Below are 21,191 nucleotides of genomic sequence, written 5' to 3'. Positions count from 1 at the left end.
AAGGAACAGATAAGTTGTGCCCCTTTTCCATGATCACACCGTAACTGGGGAAGTTACAACCATACCTGTCTGTTCCAGGAGCCTACGCTCTAATGACTGTTTTCAACTTCAGCAAAAAATTAGAATCTTCTTTGAGGGCTTTAAAAAAACACTCATGTCGAGGTTCTGCCTATACCAAGAAAACTAGAAGCTCCATTAGTGGGGTCACAAACATCAAACCGTCTTAAAAGCTCACCTGGTGATTCCTTGGCACAGCAAGTGTTGAGAGCAATGGTTAAAGTAAGGCTGGACAGAGTCACAGGCAGACAGATGGGCTGGAGTCAAAGTGTTCACAAAGAGCAAGGAAGCAAAACAAAAAACCTATTAGACAGAAGCCAAACAGGGTGAAACTGGCCTGAGTTTGTTCACAAATTTATAAATCAATTGGGAAAATCTTAGAATTAATTTCCTGATAAAAGCAGTGTTCTCAATGGAGAAAGATTTCCAGAATAGCCCACTGGAGCATAACTGACCCATATTATGGGCAATCAAATGTAGTAATAATACTAGGTAGTATTTGGACTCCAGAGTAAAGGAAAAAAGATGAGATGACAGATTCTGTCATTTTTCTTGGTCTAAGTCTAAATAAAATTGTAAAATGGTTCAGGTTAGAGAGAACCATCATCTCACTTCATTTTCTGGATTGTCTTGTATTCCTTTCCCTACATGTGAAAAACCTACACATTTTCCTTAGCTCCCCAGTGCAGTGGACACACTGAGGTCCTCTAGGCAACTGGGTCTATGATATGTCTGCCCCTAAATTGCATAGTTCCCCTGGGCAATACTTGCTCATGTAAAACTCCTCACTAAGACTGGACATAGTCTGAGAAGCCTCAGCATTAGGCAGCCCCAATCAGCACTGGTACATGGGTGGACAAATCAGCTTGCCACCACAGCCTGAGAAACAAATAAGGTGGCTTTGAGGTAGTGAAACAACTTCAGTACCAGAAGAGGTTAAGTAATGGCAAGAAAGTGCAGCTGCTGGGTGCAAATGATTCCCTTGGCTCCTCCATTTGATTAATTGTTCCTTGCATCTTTGTCACATACAAAGGAGTTTTGTTTTGTTTTGTTTGTTTGTTTCATTTGCCAAACTAGACCTCACATTTGCATGTTCCTGGTCCACTCCGTTTTTGTGAAGACCTCACTGGCTATAGGTCTACCAGCATGTGCTAGAAGATTAAGTCTCTCACGTGTGTTCTTTGCTTCATAGAAGTCCACATCCAAGGGCAGTGTCACTTTGATCCCCTTCAAAACTCTGTGAGTGATGCAGGGTAACCAGATGATGAAATAGAAGCTCAAAATGTAAAAAGTGGTTTTAGAATATTAGAGTTAGAAGGGAATTGTCTTAGCTCATGACATAGTTTATCTTAGTATTAGAATCATATATTGAGTCAACAAACATTTTCTAAACACCTACCTCATGCTGGATATCAGGCTCTATCTGGTAGAAATAGATAAATAAAACAAATTTAATATCTTAAAGGAGTCGATAATCTAGAACAGAGTTAAAGAAAAAAAAGTTGTGGACCATGGGCCAAATTTGACCCAACACCTATTTTGCTAATTCAAGTTCTGCTGGAACACAGCCATGATCATTTGTTTACATACTGTCTATGGCTACTTTTGTGTTCAAACGGTATAGTTGCATAGTTGTGACAAAAACTATCACTCACAAAGCCAAAAATGTTTACTGCATCTTTACAGAAAGTTTTCTGATCCTTGATGTAGTAGAAGGAAGGTTAAGTGAAATCAAGTGTGGCAGGTGGGCAGGTGTGACTATAGAATTCTGTGTGAGGTATATGGTATGGGCTAAATGAAGCAGGGGGTAAGTTCTTCAGAAAAAAAATGATAAAGATGCCTTGAAAGGGATCCAAGCAGAGAGGCAGGATATGGAAATTCCAGGTGGAGTTAAGTGTCAGGAAAATGATGGAGAGGAAACAGCAGGCTTATGAGAGAACTATGAGTAGTTCAGCATTGCTGACCCACTTGTGGTATGTATGGTGTATGGGGCATAGGGAATGAGAAAGAAGAGTCAATAGAGAGTCCTCCAGGAGGACTTAGTACAGAAAGCTGGAGTCCCTAACTCTGTTGCCAGGAACCTTGAAACTTGTGTGTGACAGATACAGGCTATACTAAAATGAAACCCTGTATTTCTCTTCCAGACTGAACAATCCTCCAGGGGTATTTAAGTTTCAGCAATCATGATGCCATAATATGATCATATGAGTTATAATTTTAAAGAATAAATTGAATCTCTGTTAAATGAATTCTGAACTATTTTCTACCCTTATAATAGTTCATAGCAATAGAGTAATAAGTAATAGCTAAGGAGAGTTACAAGACACTGTGAGAGTAGATTATCTGGAGATCTGGTTTAATCCAGGAGGAATAGAGGAGTTGGTCCCCAGGAACTGACATTGAAGACAGATTTGAGAGGTGAATAGATACTATCCAGGAAAAGAGTCAAAGAGTCACATGAGATTTTATTAACATTTCAAAATTTGCAAAATCAACTTATTCCAAGATGGTACTCTACTCTCTGGGTTAAAATCTCATTGTGTCCCTTTATAAAATGAAAATAATAATGGTATTCACTTTGGAGCATTGCTCTGAAAACAAAAGAAAGTGATGCATGAAAGATGCCTCACATAAAGGCTAGCATACAGTAAGCATGCAAGGAATGTTAGCCATCCATCTTAGTATCTGTTTTTTTTTTCTAGTCTCTAAGAATGCTAAGTCTGTCTTTTTTGCCATGTGCCCCTTTCAGAGTCTAGGTGGAAAAAAATTTATGTCTATAAATCAAAATGCTGATTTTGGATTGTCATTTACTACAGTATTTTTGGTGAATCAGTGAATCTCAGAGACACCAAGAAGCCAGAATCAAAGAAGTGCCACCTCCCACTGATTGTGGGACTCTCTTTTCAGAATCTCAAGGAGATGGTTCTTTCAGTACCCGCTTGGATCATGTCGGTGATGTGGCCACTTGCTTCCTGACTGGGCAGCTCTGATCTCAGGAAAATTTTTCTCCACATGGAGCCCAAATTGACTTTCCTGAGCCAGGCACCCATTGGCCTTAGTTTTCTGTCTGTTGGTTCACAACGAAGGTGGCTTCTGTCGATTCCACATGACAGCTCTTCAAGCTGCCTGACCCTAGCCTTCTCATGCAGAGCCCAGGCTGCAGGAGGGGATTCCCCCTCTACACTGTCCCATCTTCTCTCTCTGAAATCAATTATTTGGAAAGATAGAGGTTCTTTACACCACAAAGCTCACATCTTATTCATCTCTGTATCCAAGTCCTCAGCATAGCGAATCTCACATAGTACGTACTCAGGAAGTGTCTGTTGATAAATAAAGGAAAGCATGCCAACTTTAAAGCATATTACTTTTTTAAAAGCAGCATAAAACTGAAAAATTCTGGACTATACCTTCAGAGACTGATTCCATCAAGCTGGAGTTCTCCTGGGCACTTGCATTTTTATCAAGCACCTTGAGTATCTTTGAATCAGGTGAGCTACTGAACATACTTGGAGAAACATGCTTTAAGCACTTCAGCTATCAATCTAAAAACCTGATATTTGGAAGTAGCAAACACATTTTAGTTACTTTTACTTAGAAGAAGTTTCATTTGCTCTCTTATTTTTTTTCTCCTTGAATCATTTTTTTCTGGGTTACCCAGCCATAGTTACCCTCCCATGCTGAGTAGTAAGTATGCTCCATCTATTACCTTCTTTGCCGACCTCCTAAGGAGATAATTAGGCACTGCAATTGATTGCAATTTATTAATCAGAGCAGGATGTTATAAAGTGTGTGGGGAGGAGGAAGCACAGTGCTGAAGTCTAGTACAAATGCAATGCAAGTAGACACAGTGACAGGGGAACTGGACAAAAATAACCACCAAATCACAGGATATTTTAAGCAGATGCCCTATTTTATACTGTGGTTTCCCAGTCTATTAAATGGGAGTATTAAAACCTCCCTGGTCTACCTCCACAGCTGGATGTGAGGTTCTTTCTCTAAATATTTACTAAGTGTCTACTATGCAGTAGGTACTGCATATCATATTTATCATCTGTATCTTCATAAAGTCAGGATTTGGCCTTCTCCTTTCATGTGTACTTAGCACCAAGGACACATGAAAGGAGAAGGCCAAATCCTGACTTTATGAAGATACAGATGACAAACATATAAACCCATACACTAAGGACACATTAAAGAAGAAGGGTGGGATAAACATGTAAACACACACACTTACACGATACTATATTATACTACACAGAAAATAAGTAGAACTGAATAGAAGGATAGAGAGAGAAGAAGATAAGAGTGCTGGTGCAGTCTCCTATTAGATAGGAAGGTCAGAGAAGGACTCTCCAAGGAGGCAATATTTCAGCGCAATCTAACTGATGATGTGTGCCTCATGAGGACCTAGAAAGAACACTTTAGGAAAAGAGGATATCGTGGTGGACGTCAGTGGGTGAGGAGTGAATGCCACAAGTTGGAGAAAGAGTTGGAAGGCCTGCATGATTATTGAGAATGAGTGAGGAGGAGAATGGTGGACCCAAGATTACACATGTAGAAACATTGTGAAGTGTGGTCTATAAAGGGATAATATTATTTTCACAGAATATTAAACCAGCTGGAATCTAAGCAGCTACTTAATCCAACCTATTCATTCAACAGGTATGATTACACAAACCCAAAGAGATTAACAACAGATCCGTTTTAAGCAAAAGATGGGTGTCCAGGTCCTATTGTGTGTAATAGGGTTTTTGTTGTCATTATTCTTGGTTTTCTTTTTGCTCTACTTTCATTGTTGTTTTCTTTCCTTCAAATTTCTTCCTTTCCCGTTCTTAAGGCCTCCTTCTCCAAGTTCCATTTCTTATCTTCCTTTTCTTCTTGTCTTTCTATCCTCCCTTCTCTGTATCCTACTTCTCTCCCTCTTTTCCTCCTCAGAATTGTCTTTTCTGGCTCCATGGCTTGTAGTCAGTATTATAACAAGTCAACAACATTCATTGCTCTCTGAAAATAGTTCTAACATTAGGTGATTTTAAGTCTTGGCATTCAAGAACCTAGAAATACCACTCTCCAAGTCCTCTCTCTATTCTCTTTAAAAACTACTGTTATTTTGGCTGAAAATCTCTTTTTCTAGTGTCTGATGCACAGCCGCATCCAAGATCACAGAAGTTGCATACATGTACCCCAATGCTAAGTATTTGGCATAGAAAGTGCAAAACAAGATCCAACTGCAACAAAATCTAAACAAATAGAGTATTTAAATATAATGAGCAGGTATGAAGTACAAGTCACCACCACCAGGGATGAGGGCAGTTAAGAGACGGTAGTCAAACCACAGGAAATTGACACCTCTTTAAAGAGGTCTGTTTGTTTATGCCTAGCCCATTTCTGGGAGCAGATACATTTCTTCAACCCAGAAACTTGTGAGAGATGTTAGGGGATGATGATGTGCTCTGAGAATTAAAATCAGTGACCCAAACAGATTTCTGACTTCTAAGCTGGGAGTGTAGAGGCAATGCAATGTGAGTTTATCACACCCTTTCTACAGAATAGATCCCGAATTGACTTCTAATATGAACCCCTGATCATTATATTTCAATTTTGTATTTCTAACCACGTAGCTAGAGAATGCAGAGCTGACATCTGTAGAAATTGATTTTTCTTTTTCTGTAGAAATAGTCCTTTGCTGTCACAATAAAGCATATTCTTTTCCTTAGAAAGTAAAAGAAATTACTAAAAGTACTTTTATCCTGACAAACAGCCAACTTCAGTCTGCTACACAGCTTTTCAAATCCTTCAGCTCTTTCTGCCACTGCTTTAGGAAAAAAAAAAAACGGTACCTGCTGTATACACGTAAGTGAGTCTTCACAAAGTAGCACTCTAAACTTAACTCATCTAGCTAATCTCCCTGGGACTCAGGCTTGTTTATCTGTAAAATGAAGGCGTCAAATTGACTTTTTTGTATTGTTTTGTTTTTTCATTATTTTGAGATGGAATCTTGCTCTGTCACCTGGCTGGGGTGCAGTGGTGTGATCTTGTCTCACTGCAACCTCTGCCTCCCTGCTTCAAGTGATTCTCTTGCTTCTGCCTCCCAAGTAGCTGGGACTATAGGAGTGCACCACCACACCCAGCTAATTTTTGTATTTTTAGCAGAGATGGGTTTCACCATGTTAGCCAGGATGATTTCAATCTCTTGACCTCATGATCCAGTTGCCTTGGTCTCCCAAAGTGCTGGGATTGCAGGTGTGAACCATGGCACCCAGTCCCATAAATGACATTTCTGTGCAATTCTATGTTGTTTGATTCCTTCCAGGCTCTAAATTCCTCACATTAATTGGAAATGTGAACATGTTAGGAACATGAACACTAATAATAAAATAAATCCTGGACTCCTCTCTCCTGTCTCTCCTTATGGGGCTGATCAAAGAATGAAATATTTTTAGTTATGTTCTATGTCTTTTAATCATGATATTATTAAAGTTATATATTTTATATGACATTTTAGAGGGAGCAAGGAAGAGACCAAAATTGGTTTATGGGTTGCTGCAGGGTACTGGACAGTATTTTGTGATAGTGTTGAGATTGAACTATGGAACTTGATTACATTTATAAATAGTGTTTCACAAAATATCAGAGAAGAGATTTGGCCAATTTTCTCACCCAAAAAGCAATGATAAACCTGAATAAAATAGTTAAAACCAACCATTCTAGGACTCTGGAAATTGACCAAAGGCATTCAATAAACTTGGAAATATTCATTCAAGAAAAACTGCTAAATACCTATAGATACACAAGAGTCTGCAACTTTTTAGGTGGTTCCCATTCGCCTTTCTAGCTCCATGGCATGGAAGTTCTATTGTGATTTGGCACAATGTGAGAACAAACAGCTCTGCCACCAGAGAGAACTGGCTTGAGTTGGAGCAGAGTGGAAAAAAGCCACATGACCAAAGGCATTCTAAAAAAATAATAGCAATCTCAGTGCCAATCTGGGAGGGCAAATATCAGAGCTGTCTGAGGCTGCAACATTGACTGAGCCAAGCAACAGATTAGCCAGAAATGTAGTAGAAAAATCAAAGAAACAAGGCAGACACAATGGGTCTTGCTAATATCCCAGGGGTTATTATTATTGTTATTGTTCTGTTTTGTTTGTAGTCTGAAATGCTATGTGCCTGTTCAGGAGATGAGAGAGGAGTCCTAGCTATCTACTCATCTTGAGTGGAATGAGAGATCTTGCACAAGCAGAAAGTAAAAGCTGGAAAATATTTGCTAACTGCCTGAACTTTGAAGGCATTCTGCAATTTTCACAAAGGGCCATAAGCAAAAAATAAAATTTTCAAGGTGTTTAAGCACAACTTTTGACCAACTTTTGGCTCATCATTAAAAGCTGTGCTGACACAGGAGTAAAACAAGCAAGCAAACAAAAAGACAGTCTTGAAGTTGAAAAAAAAAAAAGAAATAAGAAAAACCTGAATAAAGACATCAGTGTTTACAAGACACAAGGGAGAAATGTTTGACAGAAATTGTCCAGTCAAGTCACTAAACAAACTAAAACAATAACAAAAACATCCCCTAGGAATGAAAATACCAGCTTTCAGAGTATTATCTAAAATGTTCATTTATTGACATGAACATGAAAAGTAGAACAAAATATGAAAATATGGCCAACACACAGAAAAAAACTATCAGTAGAAATTATCTGTGAGGGCATCCAGATTTTTACTTTAGAAGAAGGGGAGAGATAGCATGGGGAGAAATGCCACATATAGGTGAAAGGGAGGAAGGCAGCAAATCACACTGCCATGTATGCACCTATGCAACAATATTGCATGTTTTTCACATGTACCCCAAAACCTAAAATGCAATAAATAAATAAATAAATAAAAAATAAAAATAAAAATAAAGAAAAAGAAGACAAAGACTCAATATAGCTATTAGAATAACTATATAGGAAGGAGTAAAGGAAACCATGTTTAAAGAATTAAAGAAAAATATGACAACAATAAACCAAATAGAGAATATCAGTAAAGAAATAGAAAATATTAAAAAAAAAATGGAAGTTCTGGAGATGCAAGTACAATAACTAAAATAAGAAATATATTAGAGGGGCTCAATAAAAAGTTTAAACTGAAAGAAAAAAAGAAACAGCAAACAAGAATAAATAAGTAGAGACAATACAATCTGAAAAACATGTTAAAAGTGAAGAAAATTAACACTGCCTCAGAAGCCTGTAGGACAATATCAAGAGTACCAACTTGTGCATATTGAAAATTCCAGAAAAAGAGAAGAGAGAAAGAAAGGGACAGAAAAAAAATCTGAAGAATTAATGGCTGCAAACTTCCAATATTTATAAAAGATCAACCTATAAATCCAAAAAGCACAATAAAATTCAAGTATAATAAAGACAAAAATATTAGGCTGGGTGTGGTGGCTCATACCTGTAATCCCAGCACTTTGGAAGAATGAGGTGGGTGGATCACTTGAGGTCAGGAGTTTGAGACCAGCTTGGCCAACATGATGAAACCCTTTCTCTACTAAAAATATGAAAAATTGGCTGAGTGTGGTGGTGCATACCGGTAACCCCAGCTACTTGGGAGGGTCAGGCAGAAAAATTGCTTGAACCTGGGAGGCAGAGGTTGCAGTGAGCCAAGATTGCATCACTACACTCCAGCCTGGGTGACAGAGTGAGACTCAGTCTCAAAAATAAATAAATAAATAAATAAACAAACACCTAAACATATCATATCCTAACAGTAGAATCAATATAAATGGGATAATATATATTCCATATGATGGAAAAAATTCAATGAATAATTTTGTATTATTCAAAACTACCCTTTAAACCTGTAGGTGAAGGAGGCATCATCATGATGGCTGAGTAGACATGCTCAGTATTCTCCTCCTCCACAAAGAAGGACCAAAAACAAGTAGACAACTGGACATAAAATAGAATGTCTATGGGAGAACAACAGAATTCAGAAAGAAACTGATGAAGACTCTCAGAGGCAGAGAAACCTGGGATGGTAGCATAGGAAGAGAAGCAAAGTACCTAACTGTATTAGTCCATTCTTGCATTGCTATAAAGTAATACCTGAGGCTGGGTAATTTATAAGAAAAACAAGTTTAGTTATCTCATAGTTCTCCAGGCCATACAGAAAGCATAGTGACATCAGTTTCTAAGGAGATATCAGGACTTACAGTCATGGCAGAAGGCAAACTGGGAGCAGGAACATTGCATGGTGAAAGAAGAAGCAAGGAAGAAGAGCGAGTGTAGGCGACAAGGTGCCATTTACTTTTAAATAACCAGATCTCATGAAATCTCACTCACTATTGCAAAGACATCACCAAGCCATGAGGGATCCTCCTCCATGATCTAAACATCTCTCCCCAGGCCCACTTTCAGCATTGAGGATTACAATTCAACATGAGATTTGGGTGGGGACAAAAATCCAAATTATATTACTGACCAAGATCTGATTAGAGCCAAGAAGGACTCCCAGTGCAGGAGAGGGGAAAAGGAGATACCCATCAGTCCACATTCCCACCATAGATCCCGGCAGTCCTAGCTGCAAGAGAGTCCCACCAGTCTTCACAGGCCCTGAACCCATTGTAGGGAACTTCTTATAACCCATGACTGTATTATTCAACAGAGGGAACTCATGCTGGGTCCTCCCCCAAATGCCCGGGACCCAGGCAGCTGAAGCATGGCACCATTTTGAAGATGGAACCATTGCCATAGTGCATCCTGCCCAGAAGCTCAATAGCCCTGCGTCTCCACATCCCTGGGGCCTCACTGTCATCCCACCATACCCACACATAGGGCTACAGGCATGACCCTGGCTGGACCCAACAGTGAAGCTATTAAACTGGCACTTAAGCCAGTGTAGCACCTGACACCCTGGGGAACAGGTAGCAAAGCACAATAGGGAGGCAACCTCCAAGACAAAGTGAGCCTATGAGTACACTCCAGGGAGCTGACAGCTGACAGCTTGAGGCCTTCCTCTACCAGCAGTCCTGACTCTTCCTGCAGCAGAGCAACTGTGTACCTCTGTGGGCCTGAGGACTAGCCCACCCAGGGCTTTCAATCATTGGTAATACTATTGATTCTGTGGAACAAACACCATATATCTGTGCAGCTACCATTAAAGTCCAAAGATTGGCAAGCCTGGTAATTCTTGACCCCAGCAAAGCCACATCATACCCTCCACAAACACCTGCAGCAGAGACCACTGGACATAAATATAGACACCACGAACATTGAATACAGCCATAAAAAAAAAATCACATAAAGAATACACTACTGCACCTACCCAGAACAAAGCAATAGCATCCTACCAAACATACTATGGGCACATACACAGGAAAACATCTTTTTCTATGAATGCTGCTTCATAAAATTAGAAGCAGTTGGTCCATTAAGTGCACAGATATATGTGTAGAAACAAAAGAAGGAAAAAAAATGGCACTTTCAAAGGAACAGAATAATTCTCTAGTAACAGACTCAATAAAAAAAAAAATCTAGAAATGTCAGAAATCGTTGATCTTAAGACTCAGCAGAACATAATAGAATAAAAATAAACAATTCAACCAAATTAGGAAAATAGTTCATAATCTGCATGACATATTCAGCAAAGGGATATTATTTAAAAAACCAAATGGAAGTCTTCAAAAAATTTAATAAATAAAAAATAAAATCAAGAGCTTCAGTAATAGAGTAGATCATATAGAAAAAAGAATTTCTGACTTGAAAACAGGTGTTTTAAAATAACCCATGTAGACAAAAAAGAAAAAAAATTTAATAAATGAAGAAAGCCTGTGAGACTTAATGGAACAACATTAAGCAAATGCATTTCACATTGTGGAAATTTCAGAAGGTAAACAGATGAGAAAAGACATTTTTAAAAAACAATTTAATATTATTATAGTGGAAAACTTCCCAAGCCTTTAGAGTATAGATATAGACGTCTGGATCCAGGAAACTCAAAGACCTCCAAGTAAATTCAACACACAAAGGTTTTCTCTGAGGCACATTATAGTCAAACAGTCAAAAGTCAAAGACAATAAAAGAATTCTGAAAATAGCAAGAGAAAAGTGTCATGTCACACACAAAAAAGCCCTATCAGACTAAGCAAATTTCTCAGTAGAAACTTTACAGGTCAGGAAAGAATGGGATGATATGTTCAAAGTGATGAAAGAAAAAGCAAAAAAACAAACAAACACTTAGCCAACACTAATATACTCAGGAAAGCTATCCTTTAGAAATGAAGGATAAATAAAGTTTATCCCAGATAAGTAAAAACTGAGGGAACTGACCACCACTTGACTGATTCTACAAAAAATGCTTAAGGAAATCCTACATCTGAAGCAAAAGAATGATGACTACCATCACGAAAACACATGCACATCTCCTGAGATCATATATAACCTTCAAGTAAAGACAATAATATGGTCATAATTATGCCTAACATAATACAGCTATTCTTGGTACAACCAGAAGTACACTATATGCCCCAAAACTCCTTAAGCTGCTAAACAACTTCAGCAAAGTCTCAGGATACAAAATCGATGTGCAAAGATCGCAAGCATTCCTAAACACCAATAACAGACAAACAGAGAGCCAAATCATGAGCAAACTCCCATTTACAATTGCTACAAAGAGAATAAAATACCGATGATTACAATTTCCAAGGGATGTAAAGGATCTCTTCAAGGAGAACTACAAATCACTGCTCAAGAAAATAAGAGAGGACGCAAACAAATGGAGAAAATTCCATGCTCATGAATAGGAAGAATCAATATCCTGAAAATGGCAATACTGCACACAGTAATTTATAGATTGAATGCTATTCCCATCAAACTACCATTTACTTTCTTCACAGAATTAGAAAAACCTACTTAAAATTTTATGTGGGACCAAAACAAAGCCCATATAGTCCAGACAATCTTAAGCAAAAAGAACAAAGCTGGAAGCATCACACTATCTGACTTCAAGCTATACTATAAGACTACAGTAGTCAAAACAGCATGGTACTGGTACCAAAACAGATATATAAAACAATGGATCAGAACAGAGGCCTCAGAAATAACACCATACATCTACAACCATCTGATCTTTGACAAACTGACAAAAACAAGCAATGGAGTAAGGATTGCCTATTTAATAAATGGTGTTGGGAAAACTGGCTAGCCATATGCAGAAAACTGAAAGTGGCCAGTTATAAACAAAACTGAAACTGGTCACCTTATACACAAATTAACTCAAGATGGATTAAAGATTTAAATATAAGACCTAAAACCATAGAAACCCAGAAGAATACCTAGGTAATACCATTCAGGACATAGGCATGGGCAAAGATATCATGACTAAAACACCAAAAGCAATTGCAAAAAAAGCCAAAATAGACAAATGGGATCTAATTAAACTAAAGAGCTTCTGCACAGCAAAAGAAACTATCATCACAGAGAACAGGAAACCTACAGAATGGGAGAAAATTTTTGCAGTCTATCCATCTGACAAAGGACTAATATCCAAAATCTACATGAAACTTAAATAAATTTACAAGAAAAAAACAACCCCATCAAAAAGTGGGTGAAGGATATGAACAGACATTTTTCAAAAGGAGACATTTATGCAGTCAACAAACATATGAAAAAAAGCTCATTATCACTGGTCATTAGAGAAATGCAAATCAAAACCACAATGAGATACCATCTCATGCCAGTTAGAATGGCGATCATTAAAAAGTCAGGAAACAACAGATGCTGGAGAGGATGTGGAGAAATAGGAATGCTTTTACACTCTTGGTGGGAGTGTAAATTAGTTAACCATTGTGGAAGACAGTGTGATAATTCCTCAAGGATCTAGAACTAGAACTACCATTTGACCCAGCAATTCTGTTACTGGATATATGCCCAAAGGATTATAAATCATTCTACTCTAAAGACACATGCACATGTATGTATATTGCAGCACTATTCACAATAGCAAAGACTTGGAACCAACTCAAATGCCCATCAATGATAGACTGGATAAAGAAAATGTAGCACATATACACCATGGAGTACTCTGCAGCCATAAAAAAGAATGAGTTCATGTCTTCTGCAGAAAGATGGATGAAGCTGGAAAACATCATTCTTAGCAAACTAACATAGGAACAGAAAACCAAACACCACATGTTCTTACTCCATAGTGGGAGTTGAACAATGAGAACATATGGGCACAGGGAGGAGAACATCACACACGGGGGCCTGTCAGGTGTTGGGGGCTAGAGGAGGGATAGCATTAGGAGAAATACCTAATGTAGATGACGGGTTGATAGGTGCAGCAAACCACCATGGCACGTGTATACCTATGTAACAAACCTGCACATTTTGCACATGTATCCTAGAACCTAAAATATAATTTTTTTTTTTGAAAGAAAGAAAAAGAATAAAGAAGAGGAGGAAAAAGGAAGAGAAAGAGAGAGAGAGAATGGGAGTATTGCTTTCTTGCCCAGGCTAGAATGCAGTTCAGTAATGGGTATTGAAAACCTCTTTTATACCGATAATTATACTTGATGTAAACAGGAAGGAATAAGGGAAGAAAATAACAAACGAACAACCAACCAATATTTCATTTAAACCTATGAAATGCTATGCGATTACTGAGTAGTGATTTACTTCCAATTATGTAGTCACTTATGGAATAAGTGTGAGGTGGTAATGTATGTTTTATGTATTTGAAGTGGAGAGTTCTATAAATGTTTATTAAGTTTACTTGTTCCGGGTCTGAGTTCAAGTCCTGGATGTCCTTGTTACTTTTCTGTCTCATTAATCTAAAAGGATCAATGTAACAAGAAGAGCTAACGATTTTATAGATCAACGAGATAAAATATAATTTAAAAAAAATTAACAGTACTTAAATGCTGATGTGAAGTCAATAAATCTTATGTCACATGATAAAGCAGAAAGGAAATAAAATGAGGATATTTTCTTAGTAGAGGTGTATACATGCACAAACATGTTTTTAACAAAAGGAGAAAATATTCATGACAATTACAGTCTTCATTTCTGCAGCTGGTCACGTGGTCATAGCTGGTATTGATTTGGTCCCAAATTAATAAATTCAGCCGATCCAACTCTATGTTTCCTCAACTATTATTCCACACCCCTAATATCCATTTTCATGCCTGTTCTCCAGATTTCTGTTTTCATAAATGAAAAAACTCAAGCAGGTTTTTTCAATTGTAGTGCACCTCCTCATGGGTCACACTCTCAACCTCATCTTTAGAGACCTGCCAGGACTTTAGTTATAGGTCTAGAAGCAAACAGGGGTGTTGGTGCTTGGTCCTGAGGAGAATCAACATTACCTTGCCTGGCAAATGCCTCAGAGGAGGCCATCACTGTTGTCTTAAGCAACACAGGGTTTGTCTCTTCAGACAAAAATGGAAAAGCTGATTGCAGCATGGGTCAGGGAAAGGATATTGCCACTACTGGGGGATAGGGAAGCTGTTTCTTCTGACAAAAAAAAAAAAAGTGTTCATCAGAGTTTACAAACTCAGTGTTTCCAGCTTCATCAGTGTCCTCCCACATGCTACCATTCCAAGTTTTGAGGTCCCATTATTTTCCAATCAATACCCTCACTTTAACAGTAGACACCTGGCGAGGCTGTGCATTCACCTTTCATTGCAGGTCAGCCACTCACATTTTAAGAGCTTGTGTCTGTTTTTCCACAATTTCAGCTCTTTCTCTACAGAAGACTCTCACTCAGGACAATTCTAGCAGATCTGAGGCTCAGTATCTGCTTCTGAAGCCAAGAGATAGAGTCTCTGACTTCAGCATTTTTTTTCATCACTTTGTCCACTGAACTTAGGAGCAACCAATCAACTTCATTATGTTCTTTGATTCTCCACATATGATCAAAGGTATAGAGTCACTAAACTTCTTGCCTCTCATGAGCAGTGAATCAGGAGTGTCAAATGCATTTGTTTTGCATAACTCTCTAAACAGCTCATGCCAAGGACTATCAGTGTTCTCCATACTATTAGATGTAGAGTCTTTAGCATTTTGGGATATAATTATATTAAGCAGCCAACTCCAGAAACCCCCAAACCAATGAAAGAGCTCCATCTTTAATATTCTGCTCCTCTAGAACCACTCCTGGTGCCAAAACCTGTATTAATCAGTGTTCTCTAGAGGTACAGAACTAATGGAATAGATATATACATATATAAAGGGGAGTTTATTAAGTATTAACCCACACAATCGCAATGTCCCATAATAGGCCATCTACAGGCTAAGGAGCAAGGAGAATCAGTTCAAGTTCCAAAACTGAAGAACTTGGAGTCCAGTGTTCAAGGGCAGGGAGCATCTATCATGGGAGAAAGATATAGGCTGGGAGGCTAGGCTCATCGCTCTTTTCACATTTTTGCTGCCTGCTTATATTCTAGCCATGCTGGCAGCTGATTAGATTGTACCCACCCAGACTAAGGGTGGGTCTGCCTTTCCCAGACCACTGACTCAAATGTTAATCTACTTTGATGACACCCTCACAGACACACCCAGGATCAATACATTGTATCCTTCAATCTAATCAAGTTGACAGTATTAACCATCACGGTCACCAATCAACAAAGAAATGAAAATCAAAACTACAATTAGATATCATCTCACACCGGTTAGAATAGCTATTATCAAAGAGACCAAAATAATAATAATAAATGCTGGCAAGGATGTGGAGAAAAGGGAACTCTTACACACTATTGGTGAGAATGTAAATTAGTACAGCTATTATGGAAAACATAGTTTTCCATAGTTAAGTTTACTAGTTATGTTTACTAGTTTATTATGTTTACTAGTTTTTTGAGACTCCTCAAAAAACTAAAAATAGAACTTTCACATGATTCAGCAATCCCACTATTGGGTATTTATTGGGAAAGGAAATTAATATATCAAACAAATATCTGTGCTCCAATGTTTATCACAGCACTATTCACAATAGCCAAGATATAGAATCAAACTAAGTGTCCATCAACAAATTAATGGACAAATATATATATACACACACACACACACACACACACACACACACACCTATAAACATACATATCTATAAACATACATATCTATACATGAAAACATACACACATGCATAATGGAATACTATTCCACTATAAAAAATAAAATAAAATCTTCTCATTTATAGCAATGTAGATATACCTGTAGGATATTATATTAAGTGAAATAAGTCAGGCACAGAAAGATAAACAGTACATTTTCTCATTCATATGTGGGAGCTAAAATAGTTGAGCTTATGGGTATAGAGAATAGAATTGTGTTTACTAGAGTCTTGGAGGTGTAGCTGGAGGAGGAGGCTAGGGAGAGATTGGTTGCTGGATACAAAATTACAGTCAAATGGAAGGAATCGGCTCCAGTGCTCCATGGCACTGTGGAGTGACTACAGTTAGTGATAATTTATTGTATATTTTCAAGTAGCTGGAAGACAGGATTTTGAATTTTCCCATCACAAAGAAATGATAAAGATTTGAGGTGATAACATATGCTAATTACCCTAATTTGATCATTACAGATTGTATACAATTATTGAAACATCACTCTGTACCTCATAAATATGTGAAATTAGTACATGTCAATTAAAACAAATAACCTATAGGTCAAAAAAATCACAAAGAAAATTATTAGCAAATATTTTGAACTGAATGAAAAAAATCATAATTTATGATGTATCAATAAAACAGCACTTAGAGGGAAAATTTATAGCTTTAAGTACATATATTGGAAAAGAATAAATATCATAAGTCAATAATCTAAGCTTTAAACTTGAGAAATTAGAAAAAATACCTAAACTCTAAAGCAGAATATGGAAGACAGTAATAAATGTTAGAGCGAACATCAATAAAATAAGAATTTTAAAAAATAAAATCAATTTAACAAAATTTTGGCTTGTTGAAAATATCAACAAAATTAACAGACTTTTAAGAAAGGTAAAAGATAGAGATTTCTAAAATTAAAAATGAGAGTGGACATCATCACCAAATTTATTAAAATAATTTTTGGAAATACTATAACTTATCAGTAAATTATACAACTTTTATGAAAAGGAAAAAATTCATAGTATAAGTGTGAAAAAAATAGTTTTTCCTCTGTTTTCGTGCCTCAACAATCAACACAGGAAATTTGTGACCAAATGTGTGGGGACGTCTCTCCATCAACAAGCAAGCAATCAGTTCTACAGCAGACACCAGCTGGGTGTCCTCCAACTTAATTCTGACACTATCCACCTGGAGACAGCTACAGATCCTACAGGTTAAGTAAGGACTCAGTCCCGCAGGTCAGCCCCTCTTCAGACACAAGTATAGGGCAACAGAACTTCTAACTGACTGGCTTCAATTTGGAGTTCCCAGGACCCTCTCTTTGGATTCAATTAATTTGCTACAGTGGCTCACAGAACTCAGGAAAACAGTTATGTTTGCTAGTTTATTATAAAGGATATTACAAAGGATACAGATGAAGCAATGCATAGAGTGAGCTATGGGGAAAGGGCACTGAGCTTCCATGCCCTCCCCAGGGATGACAAGCTCCAGAAACCTCCACATGTTCAGCTATCCCAAAAGCACTTCTAACCCTGTCCTTTTGGGTATTATGGGAGCTTCATTATGCATGCATGATTGATTAAACCATTGGCCATAGGTGATCAACCTAACCTTTAGCTTCTTTTCCCTCCCTAGAGGTCAGGGGCAAGGCTAGAAATGTGAACCATCTAATCATGTCTTGTTCTTGTGAACAGCCCCATCCTGAAGCTATGTAGGGTCTGCCAGCCACCAGTCAACTCATTAGCACACAAAAAGACATCACTTTGGAGAGTCTAAGAATTTCAGAGGTTTGTGTCAGGAAACAGTACTGAAGACCAAATATATATTTCACAATATCACACATACAAATACACAAATTACCAAAATTGATTCAATAATAAATTAAAAATCTCATTCATCCCATTTGAGTATGGGTTGAAATACTGGAACCTTGTTGTAATAAGGGATTTTGCCTGGGGCAGTACCTAATAGGATTTTCAGTTGATTTACCACATTTCTGGGAGCCTTGTATGATGGTGGTAGTGAAGTCAGAGACTCTCAAAGTGATGGTAAAATTTAGTAAAAGGAGTCATGAATCATTTTATAAAACTTTTTGTTTTAAAATAATTTCAGGCCATGTGTGGTGGCTCATGCTTGTAATCCCAACACTTTGAGAGGCTGAGGCAGGCAAATCACCTGAGGTCACGAGTGTAAGATCAGCCTGACCAATATACTGAAACCCCATCTCTATTAAAAATACAAAAATTAGCCAGGCATGCTGGCAGGTGCCTGTAATCACAGCTACTCAGGAGGCTGAGACAGGAGAATTGCTTGAACCTGGGAGGCGGAGGTTGCAGTGAGCCAAGATGGTGTCACCACACTCCAGACTGGGCAGCAGAGCAGGACTCCGTCTCAAAAAAAAAAAAAAAAAAAAAAACGAAAAAGAAAATAATTTCAAACTTACAGAGAAGTTCCATGAATAGCAAAGAGCACACTGTGTACCCAGATTCCTCTATCCTGAACATTTTATCCATTTGCTTGCTCTATATAAATATTAATACATGACAACCCTTTTTTCTGAACATTGAAAAGTTGCATATGTTATCACTTTTTACCCCTAAATACTTCAGTGAGTATTTACTTAGGAGAGGATATTTTCTTCTGTACTCACAGTGCAGGTATCAGCGTCAGTGAATTGAAGATTTGTATAGAACTTGTATCTAAGCTGCCAGCTGCATTTCTTGTCTATTTACACAATAATGCCTTTTATTGCATTGTTTTTTCTCCAGTACAAGATGCCATCTAGAATCACATATTATATTTAGCTATCATATCTGGACTAACCTTTAATTTTGTCTACTTTTATGGTACAACAATTTTAAATAATAAAGCACTTAGGCTATTTTCTATGCCATCTTGTATTCTCTGGAAATTCTCTTTCTACAGCTTCTCTCTCTTCACATTTGGAAGAATGTTTTTCACAATGAAAGTCCTGTAGTTTTTAGGGCCAGTCAGAACCACAGCTAGGCCATAAATGACAATTTATGGAGATGCCAGAATGTCCAGAGGAAGGTTTCACAACAGAAAGTCTACCTGCAGTGAAGAAAGAGTAGACCTTGGGGAGAGGATGTGAAGAATAAGTCCTTTGAGGGCAGGGGACTAGGAAGACACAGCTGATGCAAAAAAAGGAATCTGTCAACTCTGCTAAAGACTCATCACCTGCATGGAAAAGGATCGAGGAAGATTACTTAGAGGGGAATTGAGGAATTTAAAGCAAGAACTTGATACAGTGCTTGATTTCAGCAGTTTATCATCTTGATAATGAAGCTGACAATATAGCAACTGTTATATGCCTGACAAATAGAGGAAGATAAATGTGATAGCTAGCCAGCTAGATAGATGCTCATTAATTAATTTTAAGGATTATTTGTAGAGTAATAGGAATTTTGGTGAAAACTTAGAAAGTAGAAGGCAAATAAAAAGGAATGAGATCATGTCCTTTGCAGGGACATCGATGAAGCTGAAAGCCATAGCCATAATCCTCAGCAAACAAACACAGGAATAGAAAACCAAGTGCCACATGTTAGCATTCGTAAGTGGGAGTTGAACAATGAGAACACATGGACACAGGGAGGAGAGCAACACACACCAGAGCCTGTTGGGAGTTGGGGAGCGAGGAGAGGGAACTTAGAGGACCGTTCAATAGGTACAGCACACCACCATGGCACACGTATACCTGTGTAACAAACCTGCACATTCTGCACATGTATTCCAGAACTTAGAGCAAATCAAAAAAAAAAAGAAAGAAAGAAAGTAGAAGGCAAAAATAAGGAAACTGTCACAGAGGAAAGAACTACAGGTATAAAAGAGGGAGAGAGAGAAGAAAGGTAAACATATTATTCCATAAGAGCCAAGAACTCATAAAAGCTTTGATGATGCTAAAGAAAATGCTTCACCCACTCTCCAAATTCAAATGGAGTTGGGGTAGGAACTTGGGGGATCTGAACTACTCTGTATAATTATGGGACAAATTATGATGAGGATGCTGAGAAGGAAATCTAGAAGACAGAGACCAGCAAAATAGGGCACTTGCATGGACTGAGACGGGAGATTTGAGAAACTTCAGGGCACAAACTAACCCAACAGAGACTTGATAGACAAACAATTCTACATTCTTGGATGGGAGAGTGTGTGTGTGTGTGTGTGTGTGTGTGTGTGTGTGTGTGTGTTTTAAATATTTGCTGTGGGCCCTGATAGCTCCTCTCCCTCTTTGTCACTCTTTGTGTGTTTAATAGAGGCTGCATTACTCATTCATGTTTTTTCTGTGGAAGTCAGTTATTTTGGGTGAACTTGAAGGGAGGCTGGATTTTATGTGTGGTTGAGACAAGGGAAGGCCAAATTATGTAGGATGGCTGGCATTGAAAACAAAAGTGATTTTGAGAATGTGAAGATTGTGTGTGTACACACGTGTATGTGTGCATACAAGTGTGTACATGCACACATGCACATGCTGGCAAGGAGCTGTGAACTGTCAAAAAGGCTACTGTGAGACTTGTTCCTCTCTCTGCCTCAGATGAAGTGTTAATGGGTTTTATAACCTCCCTTCACATCTCAAGCCCTGAGATGATACAAACAGCTGTGCATCATGAGTGGAACACAACTGTACTCGTGTGTGTGGTGACGTTGAACATGGTGGACCTAAGTGGGTTGACGGTGGGACATGAAAGAAATTAAACAGTTTCCATTTTCTGTTTTTTTTTTTGTTGTTGTTGTTGTTGTTGTTGTTGTTGTCAGAACGGGAGAATACCAGAAAGTAGATGGAGGAGAGATCAGAGGGAAGGTTCTAGCAAACCTGGAAGAAACAGCAAGACATGAAGTCCACAGGCTTGGAGATGACATCTCTTTCCATTTTCATGTAGCACTCAGGTCCATCTCCAGTCATGGGCTAGAAAGTGGACTCAATGGTTGGAACATCAAAATTGATCTCAGGCTTAGGTTAGGTTTCTCTTCCTACCCCACATGACAAAATCACCAAACTGAGAAGGGGTTCAGTGGTAGAAACATTTTTAT

This window comes from Aotus nancymaae, unplaced genomic scaffold (assembly GCF_030222135.1).
Source record: "Aotus nancymaae isolate 86718 unplaced genomic scaffold, 86718_ANA_hifiasm-v0.15.2.pri h1tg000015l_0, whole genome shotgun sequence".
NCBI classification, from domain to species: Eukaryota; Metazoa; Chordata; class Mammalia; order Primates; family Aotidae; genus Aotus; species Aotus nancymaae.
This window is presented reverse-complemented; position numbering follows the sequence as displayed.